Raw genomic sequence first — 13,251 nt, 5'->3', positions numbered from 1 at the left:
CAGGATGGTCTCGATCTCCTGACCTCGTGATCCGCCCATCTCGGCCTCCCAAAGTGCTGGGATTACAGGCTTGAGCCACCGCACCCGGCCTTCTTTGACTACTTTTAAAAATTGTGTTCCACTGTCTTCTGACCTGCATTGTTTATGATGAAAGGTCAATGAAAATTTAAATTTCTCTTGGTCCTCTGGCTATAATGTATCATTCTTTTCTAGTTGCTTTCAAGGTATTTTCTTTATCTCTGCTTTTTGGCAGTTCAATAAGAACCTTAAACATAAACAGATCAAACTCTTCTCTTAAAAAGTTTAGAATGGCTGAATGGATAAAATCAACATGATCCAACTATATGCTGCTTGTGTGAAACTCATCTTGCCAGCAAAAACACACATAGACTGAGAAGAAATGAATGGAAAAAGATATTCCACACAAACAGAACCAAAAGTGAGCAGGAGTTGCTATACTTATAACAAATAAAACAGACTTTAAGTCAAGACAGTAAAAAGGACAAAGAAGGTCATGGTACAATGACAAAGGTATCAATCTAGCAAGAGGATATAATATTCTAAATATATATGCACCTAACACTAGAGCACCCAGATTCATAAAGCAAATATTACTAGATCAAAAGAGAGAGAGATAGACTACAATGCAATAATAATGGGAGATGTGAGTACCCCACTCTCAGCACTAGACAGATCATCTAAACAGAAAATCAACACAGAAACATGAGATTTAAACTGGACTTTAGACCAAATGGAGCTAACAGACATTAACAGAACATTTTGTCCAACAACTGCAGAATACACATTCTTTTCATCAGCACATGAAACATTCTCCAGCGTAGACCATATGTTAGGTCAGAAAACAAATCTCAACAAATTTTTTAAAATCAAAATAATATAAAGTACCTTCTCAGACCACAATGTGGTAAAACAAGAAATCAATACCAAGAGGAACTCTGGAAACTATACAAATACACGGAAAGTGAACAACAAGTTTCTTAATGACTACTGAGTTAATGAAGAAATTAAGATGGAAATTTAAAAATTCCAATAAACAAGCATACCCAAAATGAAACACAGCATACCCCAAACTGTGGGATAAAACAATAGCAATTGTAAGAGGAAAGATATAGCAGTAAATGCCAACATTGAAAAAGCAGAAACGTTACAAGCTAACAATCTAACAATGCACCTCAAAGAACTAGAAAAGCAAGAACAAACCATACCCAAAATTAGTAGAAGAAAAGAAATGATAAAGATCAGAACAAAACTAAATGAAATAGAGACTAAAAGATACAAAGCATAGGGGAAAAAAAAAGTCAGTTTTTCTAAAAGATAAACAAAATTGATAAACCATTAGCTAGACTAACCAAGGAAAGAGCCAAATAAGCAAATTCAAAAATGAAAAGGGACACATTATAACTGATGCTACAGAAAAGCAAAAGATCATTAGAGACTATTATGAACAATTATGTGCTGACAAACTGGAAAACACAGAGGAAATAGATACGTTTCTGGAAACACACAGCCTGCCAAGATTGAATCACGAAGAAAGAGAAAATCTGAATAGGTCAATAAGAGTAACAAGATTGAATCAGTAATAAAAAGTCTCCCAACAGGAAAAACCCAGAACTAGATGGACTCATAGCTGAATTCTGCCAAATATACAAAAAAGAATGAATATCATTCCTCCTGAAACTACTCCAAGAATTAAAGAGAAAGGAATCCCCTCTCATTCTATGAAGTCAGCATTGCCCTGGTATCAAAACCAGACGAAGACACAACAATAAAAGAAAACTACAGGCCAATATTCCTGATGAACATAGATGCAAAAATCCTCAAATACTAGCAAATTGAGTCCAACAGCACATCAAAAAGATAATCCACCACAATCAGGTAGGATTTATATCAAGGATGCATGGATGGTTCAACATACACAAATCAATAAATGCAATACATTACATCAACAGAATGAAGGGGAAAAAAACACATGATAATCTCGACAGACTCAGAAAAAGCATTTGATAAAATTCAACGTCCCTTCAGAATTAAAAAAAAACTCTTGGGGCACACCCAAGATGGCTGAACGGGAACAGCTCCAGCCTCCAGCTCCCAGCATGAGTGACACAGAAGACAGGTGATTTCTGCATTTTCAACTGAGGTACCAGGTTCATCTCACCGGGGAGTGCCGGACAAATGGTGCTGGTCAGCTGGTGCAGTCCAACCAACGAGAGCTGAAGCAGGGCAAGGCATCGCCTCACCTGGGAAGTACAAGGGGGAAGGGAATCCCTTTTCCTAGCCAAGGGAAACTGAGACACACAACACCTGGAAAATCGGGTAACTCCCATGCTAATACTGCACTTTACCAAGGGTCTTAGCAAATGGCACACTAGGAGATTATATCTCACACCTGGCCCGGAGTGTCCCATGCCCACAGAGCCTTCCTCATTGCTAGCACAGCAGTCTGAGAACTAACTGCAAGGCAGCAGCGAGGCTGGGGGAGGGGCGCCCGCCATTGCTGAGGCTTAGGTAGATAAACAAAGCCGCTGGGAAGCTTGAACTGGGTGGAGTCCACTGCAGCTCAAGGAGGCCAGCCTGCCTCTGTAGACTCCTCCTCTGGGGACAGGGCATAGCTAAACAAAAAGCAGCCGAAACCTCGACAGAGGTAAATGCCCCTCTCTGATAGCTCTGAAGAGAGCAGTGGATCTCCCAGCATGGAGGTTGAGATCTGAGAATGGACAGACTGCCTGCTGAAGTGGGTCCCTAACCCCTGAGTAGCCTAACTGGGAGACATCCCCCACTAGGTGCAGACTGACACCTCACACCCCACACGGCAGGGTACACCCCTGAGATGAAGCTTCCAGAGCAAGAATCAGACAGCAACACTCGCTGTGCAGCAATATTCTATTTTCTGCAGCCTCCACTGCTGATACCCTGGCAAACAGGATCTGGAGTGGACCTCAAGCAAACTCCAATAGACCTACAACTGCGGGTCCTGACTGTTAGAAGGAAAACTAACAAACAGAAAGGACACCCACACCAAAACCTCATCAGTACATAACCATTATCAAAGACCAAAGGCAGATAAAACCACAAAGATGGGGAAAAAGCAGGGCAGAAAAGCTGGAAATTCAAAATATCAGAGTGCATCTTCCCCTCCAAAGGAACGCAGCTCATCACCAGCAACAGAACAAAGCTGGACGGAGAATGACTTTGATGAGTTGACAGAAGAAGGCTTCAGTCAATCAAACTTCTCAGAGCTAAAGGAGGAACTATGTAACCAGTGCAAAGAAACTAAAAACCTTGAAAAAAGAATGGATGAATGGATAACTAGAATGATCAATGCAGAGAAGACCTTAAAAGAACTGATAGAGATGAAAACCATAACACGAGAACTACGTGACAAATGCCCAAGCTTCAGTAACCGACTTGATCAACTGGAAGAAAGAGTATCAGTGATTGAAGATCAAATGAATGAAATGAAGTGAGAAGAGAAGTTTGGAGAAAAAAGAGTAAAAAGAAATGAACAAAGCCTCCAAGAAATATGGGATTATGTGAAAAGACCAAATCTACATCTGATTGGTGTGCCTGAAAGTGACGGGGAAAATGGAACCAAGTTGGAAAACACTCTTCAGGATATCACCCAGGAGAACGTCCCCAACTTAGTAGGGCAGGCCAACATTCAAATTCAGGAAATACAGAGAACGCCACAAAGATACTCCTCAAAAAGAGCAACTCCAAGACACATAATTGTCAGATTTCAACCAAAGTTGAAATGAAGGAAAAAATGTTAAGGGCAGCCAGAGAGAAAGGTTGGGTTACACACAAAGGGAAGCCCATCAGACTAATAGCAGATCTCTTGGCAGAAACTCTCCAAGCCAGAAGAGAGTGGGGGCCAATATTCAACATTCTTAAAGAAAAGAATTTTAAACCCAGAATTTCATATCCAGCCAAACTAAGTTTCATAAGTGAAGGAGAAATCAAATCCTTTACAGACAAGTAAATGCTTAGAGATTTTGTCACCACCAGGCCTGCCCTACAAGAGACCCTGAAGGAAGCACTAAACATGGAAAGGAACAACAGGTACCAGCCATTGCAAAAACATGTCAAAATGTAAAGTCCATCGATGCTAGGAAGAAACTGCATCAACTAGCAAGGAAAGTAACCAGCTAACATCATAATGATAGGATCAAGTTCACACATAACAATATTAACTTTAAATGTAAATGGACTAAATGGTGCAATTAAAAGACACAGACTGGCAAACTGGATAAACAGTCAACACCCATCAGTTTGCTGTATTCAGGAGACCCATCTCACATGCAGAGACACACATAGGCTCAAAATAAAGGGATGGAGGAAGATCTACCAAGCAAATGGAAAACAAAACAAAACAAAAAAGCAGGGGTTGCAATCCTAGTCTCTGATAAAACAGACTTTAAACCATCAAAGATCAAAAGAGACAAAGAAGGCTATTACATAATGGTAAAGGGATCAATTCTTCAGGAAGGGCTAACTATTCTAAATATATATGCACCCAATACAGGAGCATCCAGATTCATAAAGCAAGTTCTTAGAGACTTACAAAGAGACTTAGATCCCCATACAATAATAATGAGAGACTTTAACACTCCACTGTCAACATTAGACAGATTAACGAGACAGGAAGTTAACAAGGATATCCAGGAATTGAACTCAACTCTGCACCAAGTGGACCTAATAGGCATCTACAGAACTCTCCATCCCAAATCAACGGAATACACATTCTTCTCAGCACCACATCACACTTATTCCAAAATTGACCACATAGTTGGAAGTAAAGCACTCCTCAGCAAATGTAAAACAACAGAAATTATAACAAACTGTCTCTCAGACCACAGTACAATTAAACTAGAACTCAGGACTAAGAAACTCAATCAAAACCGCTCAACTACACGGAAACTGAACAACCTGCTCCTGAATGACTACTGGGTACATAACGAAATGAAGGCAGAAATAAAGACGTTCTTTGAAACCAATGAGAACAAAGACACAACATAACAGAATCTCTGGGACACATTTAAAGCAGTGTGTAGAGGGAAATTTATAGCACTAAATGCCCACAAGAGAAAGCAGGAAAGATCTAAAATTGACACCCTAACATCACAATTAAAAGAACTAGAGAAGCAAGAGCAAACACATTCAAAAGCTAGAAGGCAAGAAATAACTAAGATCCGAGCAGAACTGAAGGAGATAGAGACACAAAAAACCCTCAAAAAATCAATGAATCCAGGAGCTGGTTTTTTGAAAAGATCAATAAAATTGATAGACTGCTAGCAAGACTAATAAAGAAGAAAAGAGAGAAGAATCAAAGAGACGCAATAAAAAATGATAAAGGGGATGTCACCACCGACCCCACAGAAATACAAACTACCATCAGAGAATACTATAAACACCTCTATGCAAATAAACTAGAAAACCTAGAAGAAATGGATAATTTCCTGGACACTTACACTCTCCCAAGACTAAACCAGGAAGAAGTTGAATCCCTGAATAGACCAAGAGCAGCCTCTGAAATTGAGGTAATAATTAATAGCCTACCAACCAAAAAAAGTCCAGGAACAGATGGATTCACAGTGGAATTCTAGCAGAGGTACAAGGAGGAGTTGGTACCATTTCTTCTGAAACTATTCCAATCAATGGAAAAAGAGGGAATCCTCCCTAACTCATTTTATGAGGCCAACATCATCCTGATACCAAAGCCTCACAGAGATACAACAAAAAAAGAGAATTTTAGACCAATATGATGAATATCGATGCAAAAGTCCTCAATAAAATACTGGCAAACCGAATCCAGCAGCACATCAACAAGCTTATCCACCATGATCAAGTGGGCTTCATCCCTGGGATGCAAGGCTGGTTCAACATACGCAAATCAATAAACGTAATCAGCATATAAACAGAACCAAAGACAAAAACCACATGATTATCTCAATAGATGCAGAAAAGGCCTTTGACAAAATTCAACAGCCCTTCATGCTAAAAACGCTCAAGAAATTCGGTATTGATGGAATGTATCTCAAAATAATAAGAGCTATTTATGACAAACCCACAGCCAACATCATACTGAATGGGCAAAAACTGGAAGCATTCCCTTTGAAAACTGGCACAAGACAGGGATGCCCTCTCTCACCACTCCTATTCAACATAGTGTTGGAAGTTCTGGCTAGGGCAATCAGGCAAGAGAAAGAAATCAAAGGTATTCAGTTAGGAAAAGAAGAAGTCAAATTGTCCCTGTTTGCAGATGACATGACTGTATATTTAGAAAACCCCATTGTCTCAGCCCAAAATCTCCTTAAGCTGATAAGCAACTTCAGCAAAGTCTCAGGATACAAAATCAATGTGCAAATATCACAAGCATTCTTATATACCAGTAACAGACAAACAGAGAACCAAATCGTGAATGAACTCCCATTCACAATTGCTTCAAAGAGAATAAAATACCTAGGAATCCAACTTACAAGGGATGTCAAGGACCTCTTCAAGGAGAACTACAAACCACTGCTCAGGGAAATCAAAGAGGACACAAACAAATGGAAGAACATACCATGCTCATGGGTAGAAAGAATCTATATCGTGAAAATGGCCATACTGCCCAAGGTTATTTATAGATTCAATGCCATCCCCATCAAGCTACCAATGAGTTTCTTCACAGAATTGGAAAAAACTGCTTTAAAGTTCATACGGAACCAAAAAAGATCCCACACTACCAAGACAATCCTAAGCCAAAAGAACAAAGCTGGAGGCATCATGCTACCTGACTTCAAATTATACTACAAGACTACAGTAACCAAAACAGCATGGTACTGGTACCAAAACAGAGATATAGACCAATGGAACAGAACAGAGCCCTCAGAAATAATACCACATATCTACAGCCATCTGATCTTTGGCAAACCTGAGAAAAACAAGAAATGGGGAAAGGATTCCCTATTTAATAAATGGTGCTGGGAAAATTGGCTAGCCATAAGTAGAAAGTTGAAACTGGATCCCTTCCTTACTCCTTATATGAAAATTAATTCAAGGTACATTAGAGACTTAAATGTTAGACCTAATACCATAAAAATCCTAGAAGAAAACCTAGGTAATACCATTCAGGACATAGGCATGAGCAAGGACTTCATGTCTAAAACACCAAAAGCAACGGCAACAAAGGCCAAAATTGACAAATGGGATCTAATTAAACTCAAGAGCTTCTGCACAGCAAAAGAAGCTACCATCAGAGTGAACAGGCAACCTACAGAATGGAAGAAAATTTTTTAATTTACTCATCTGACAAAAGGCTAATATCCAGAACCTATAAAGAACTCAATCAAATTTACAAACCCCATCAAAAAGTGGGCAAAGGATATGAACAGACACTTCTCAAAAGAAGACATTCATGCAGCCAACAGACACATGAAAAAATGCTCATCATCACTTGCCATCAGAGAAATGCAAATCAAAACCACAATGAGATACCATCTCACATCAGTTAGAATGGCAATCATTAAAAAATCAGGAAACAACAGCTGCTGGAGAGGATGTGGAGAAATAGGAACACTTTTACACTGTTGGTGGGACTGTAAACTAGTTCAACCATTGTGGAAAACAGTGTGGCGATTCCTCAAGGATCTAGAACTAGAAATACCATTTGACCCAGCCATCCCATTACTGGGGATATACCCAAAGGATCATAAGTCATGCAGCTATAAAGACACATGCACACGTATGTTTATTGCGGCACTACTCACAATAGCAAACACTTGGAATCAACCCAAATGTCCATCAGTGACAGACTGGATTAAGAAAATGGCCGGATGCGGTGGCTCAAGCCTGTAATCCCAGCACTTTGGGAGGCTGAGACGGGCGGATCACGAGGTCAGGAGATAGAGACCATCCTGGCTAACACGGTGAATCCCCGTCTCTACTAAAAAATACAAAAAACTAGCCGGGTGAGGTGGCGGGCGCCTGTAGTCCCAGCTACTCGGGAGGCTGAGGCAGGAGAATGGCGTGAACCCGGGAGGCGGAGCTTGCAGTGAGCTGAGATCCGGCCACTGCACTCCAGCCTGGGCGACAGAGCGAGACTCCGTCTCAAAAAAATAAAAAAAGAAAAGAAAATGTGGCACATATACACCATGGAATACTATGCAGTCATAAAAAAGGATGAGTTCGTGTCCTTTGTAGGGACATGGATGCAGCTGGAAACCATCATTCTCAGCAAACTATCGCAAGAACAGAAAACCAAATACCGCATGTTCTCACTCATAGATGGAAATTGAACAATGAGATCACTTGGACACAGGAAGGAGAACATCACACATCGGATCCTATTGTGGGGAGGGGGGAAGGGGGAGGGATAGCATTAGGAGGGGGAGGTATAGCATTAACATTACCTAATGTAAATGACGAGTTAATCGGTGCAGCACACCAACATGGCACATGTATACATATGTAACATACCTGCACATTCTGCACATGTACCCTAGAACTTAAAGTATAATAAAATAAAATAAACTCTCTATAAACATAGAAGGAACATACCTCAAAATAATAAAGAGGATATAAAACAAACCCACAGCTAACATTATACCAAATGAGGAAAAGTTGAAAGACTTTCCTCTAAGAACTAGAACAAGATTAGGATGCCTACTTTTACCATTCCTATTCAACACGGTACTGGAAGTCCCAGCCACAATCAGACAAGAGAAAGAAATAAAAGACATCCAAATTGGCAAAGAGGAAGTCAAATTGTTTCTCTTTGCTGATGATATAATCTTACAACTTTAAAAACCTAAAGACTCCACAAAAATCTCTTAGATTTGTTAAAGGAATTCAGTAAAGCTGCAGGATACAAAATCAATGTGCAAAAATCAGTAGCATTTCTATACACTAATAATGATCTGGCCAAGAAAAAATTCCCGAAGGCAATGTCATTTACAATCAGTACAAAAAAAAGAATGAAATATCTAGGAAAAAATTTAACAAAGGAGGTGAAAGACCTCCACAAGGAAAACTACAAAACGCTGGTGAAAGAAATTGAAGATAACACAAATGAATGGAAAAACATCCCATGCACATGGATCAAAAGCATTAATATTATTAAAATGACTGTATTGTCCAAAGCAATCTACAGATTCATTGCAATCCCAATAAAAATACCAACATCGTTCCTCACAGAGTTACAAAAAACAAGCCTAAAATTCATATGGAACCAAAGAAGAACCTGAATAGCCAAATAAAGTCTGAGCAAAAAAAAAAAAAAAAAAGAGAGCTGTGGGCATTACACTGCCTTACTTTAAAATATATTACAGCATGGTATTGGCATAAATATAGATACATAGACCAATGGAAAAAATAGAGAACCCAGAAATAAAGCCACATATTTACAGCCAAGTGATCTTTGACAAAGCCAACAAGAACCTGACATTGATTGGTGAAAAGACACCCTCCTCAATACATGGTAATGGAAAAAGTGCATAGCCACATGCAGAACAATGAAAATGGACCCCTATACCTCACCATATTAAATACTCAACTTGAAATGGATTAAAGATTTAAACATAACACTTGCAACTACAAAAATACTAGAAGAAAATCTAAGAATAACTCCTACATTTTGCCATCACCAAAGGCAAAGACCTAGATTTTGATCAAGGCAAAATCTAGGACATTGGTCAAGGCAAAGGATTTATCACTAAGATTTTGAAAGCACAGTCAACAAAAACAAAAAATAGACAAATGGGACTTAATTAAACTAAAAAGCTGATACATAGCAAAAAAGAAAAAGAAAAAAGAAATCAAGAGTGAAAAGATAACCTGTTGCAAAGAAGAAAATATTTTCAGACTATTCATCCAACAAGGGACTAAGATCTAGAATATACAAGGAACTCAACAGAAAAAAGAAACATCCCATTAAAAAAGTGGACAAAGCACATAAGCAGATATTTCTCAAAAGAAGACATACAAATGGCCAACAGGTATATGAAAAGAAAAAAGTTCAGCATTACTAATCACCAGAGAAAGGAAGGGAAATCAAAACCACAATGAGGTAACACTTTGCCCTAGTCAGAACAGCAATTATTAAAAACACAAAAGCTATCAGATGTTGGTGAGGACGCAGAGAAAGGAAACTCTTATACACTGTTGGTGGGAATTTAAACTAGTACAGCCACTTTGGAAAACAGTATGGAGATTTCTCAAAAAACTAAAAATGGAATCACTCTTCAATCCACCAATTGTACTACTGGGTATCTACCCAAAGGAAAAGAAATCAATATATCAAAGGGATACCTCCACTCACATGTTTATTGCAGTACTATTTACAATAACAAATATGTGGAATCAACCTAAGTGTCCATCGGTGGAGGAATGGATAAAGAAAATGTGGTATATACATGATGGAATACTATTCAGCCATAAAACAACAGAAGAAAATCATGTATTTTACAGCAACATGGATAGAACTGGAGGTCAATATCTTAAGTGAAATAAGCTAGGCACAAAAGGGACAAATACTACATATTCTCACACATATGGGTGCTAAAAATTTTGACCACATGGAGATAGAGAGTGAAAAAATAGATTACAGAGACTGAAAAGGGTGATGGAGGTGAGGGAAAGCAATGAAGAAAAGTAAATTAAAGGCTACAAACATATAGTAAGACAGAAGGAATAAATTCAATGCTTGATAGCACAGTAGGATGACTGTACTTATTATAATGTATTATACTCAGGTGATGGACACTGTAAATACCCTGACTTGATCACTACACATTACATACATGTAAAATATCTCTTATGTATTCCATAAATGTTCACAAATAAAACAATTATTTTCTAATACAATCATTTAAAACTATACATTTCCTTCTAAGCAATGTTTTAACTACAATGTTCTAATTCTACAACCTGTTGTATTTTGTCATCTGCATATTATTCTATCCAAACTATTTTAAATTTCTGTTGTGATTTCTTTTTTGATCCTTGAGTTTTTAGAAGTATGTTGCTAATTTCATAATATTTTGTGATTTTCTATATATTTTTTGGTTTTCTGTTTATTTCCAGTTTAATTCCATTGTGATCAGAAATATACTTTACATTATTTAAATAATTTTGAATTTATCAAGATTTATTTTATGGTCCAGTATAAGGTCAATTTTGGGAGAAATCAATGAAATAGAAAACTAAATGCTGCAAGTTTATTCTTTGAAAATATTTTCCCACTCATTCTTCTTGTCTTTTTTTCTTTAACTTTTCAGATTCAGTGAAAAATTTCTAGAGTGCTATATGCATTCAAAACAATTGTTTATCCCATAGTTATCCAGTGTCACCCTCTATAAATATCAATTAGCAGAGGCAGGTTAATTGCATTGTTGAAATCTTCAACAAAATTATGGGTTTGTCTATATCTCCTTTTAGTCTATTAATTTTTGCTTCATGTAGTTTGAAACTAGGCTATTAGGTGCATAAACGTTTCTTAAATATAGTCCCATATTTATATTTTAAAGAAGTCAAGTTTTTTTGTTTGCTTGTTTTTTGAAACGGAGTCTCACTCTGTCACCCAGGCTGGAGTGCAGTGGCACGATCTCGGCTCACTGCACCCTCCACCTCCCGGGTTCACGCCATTCTCCTGCCTCAGCCTCCTGATTAGCTAGGACTACAGGTGCCGACCACCACGCCCTGCTAATTTTTTGTATTTTTAGTAGAGACAGGGTTTCACCGTGTTAGCCAGGATGGTCTTGATCTCCTGACCTCGTGATCTGCCTGCCTCAGCCTCCTAAAGTGCTGGGATTACAGGCGTGAGTCATCGCACCTGGCTAGGGTTCAAGTTTTAAAGGATGGGTTAGACAATATAATATTTCTAGTAGAATCTATATTATTTGATGTGATTTTTAAACAGTTTTATTGAAACATAACTTACACAATAAAATTCACCCTTTAAATGGTATAATTCAATGCTTTTTAATAAATTTACAGAGCTGTGCGATATCACCAAACCCAACATCACCAACCTTTTCATCAGTTCAAAAAGATTTCTAATTTCCACTTGCAGTCAGTCCCCATTTCTATTTCCAGCCCCAAGCAACCACTAATCCATGTTCTGTGTCTATGAATTTGCCTATTCTGGACAATTCATGTAAAATGAATGATATATATAGCCTTTTGTGTCTGGCCTATTTCACTTAGCATAATTTTTCAAGGTTCATCCACACTGTAGTATATATCAGTACTTAATTCCTTTTTATTGCCCAATAATATTCCATTGTATGTGTACACCTCATTTTATTTATCCATTCAGCAGCTGTTGGACATTTGGATTACTTGCATTTTGGAGCAAGTATGAATGATGCTGTTATTAACATGTATGTGCCAGTTTTTGTTTGAACACGTTTTCATTTCTTAGGAACATACCCGGAAGTGGGATTTCTGGGTCATTTCCTTTTGAAGAACTGCCAGGCTATTTTCCAAAGCAGCTATACCATTTTGCACCCCCAACAACAATGCATGAGGATCCCAATTCCTTCCCATCCTTGCCAATGTTAATTAGCTCTCTTTTATATTATAGCTATCCTACTATGTATGAAGGGATATTTCATTGTGGTTTTGTTTTGCTTTTCTCTGATGACTCAGGATGTTGAGCATGTTTTCATGTGCTTACTGGCCATTTATGTGTCTCCTTTTTAACTTTTATTTTAGGTTTGGGGGTACATGTGAAGGTTCATTAGAGAGGTAAATTCATGTCATGGGGGTTTGCTGTATAGATTATTTTATTGCCCAGGAATTAAGCCTAGTACACAATCATTATCTTTTCTGCTTCTCTCCCTCCTCCCACCCTCCACCCTCAAGTAGACCCCAGAGTCTGTTGTTTGCTTCTTTGTGTTCATAAGTTCTCATCATTTAGCTCCCACTTATAAGTGAGAGCATGTAGTATTTGTTTTTCCTGTTTCTGCATTAGTTTGCTAAGGATAATGGCCTCCAGCTCCATCCATGTTACCCCAAAAGACATGATCTCATTCTTTTTTATGGCTACATAGTATTCCATGGTGTATATGTACATTTTCTTTTTACAACCTGTCATTGATAGGCATTTAGGTTGAGTCCACATCTTTGCTATTGTGACTAATGCCATAATAAACATTCACGTACATGTGTCTTTATAGTAATGGTAGAATGATTTCCATTCCTCTGAGTATATACTCAGTAATGGAATTGCGGGGTCAAATGGTAGCT

Source organism: Rhinopithecus roxellana, chromosome 8 (assembly GCF_007565055.1).
Source record: "Rhinopithecus roxellana isolate Shanxi Qingling chromosome 8, ASM756505v1, whole genome shotgun sequence".
NCBI lineage: Eukaryota > Metazoa > Chordata > Mammalia > Primates > Cercopithecidae > Rhinopithecus > Rhinopithecus roxellana.
Note: the sequence above shows the minus strand (reverse complement) of the source record.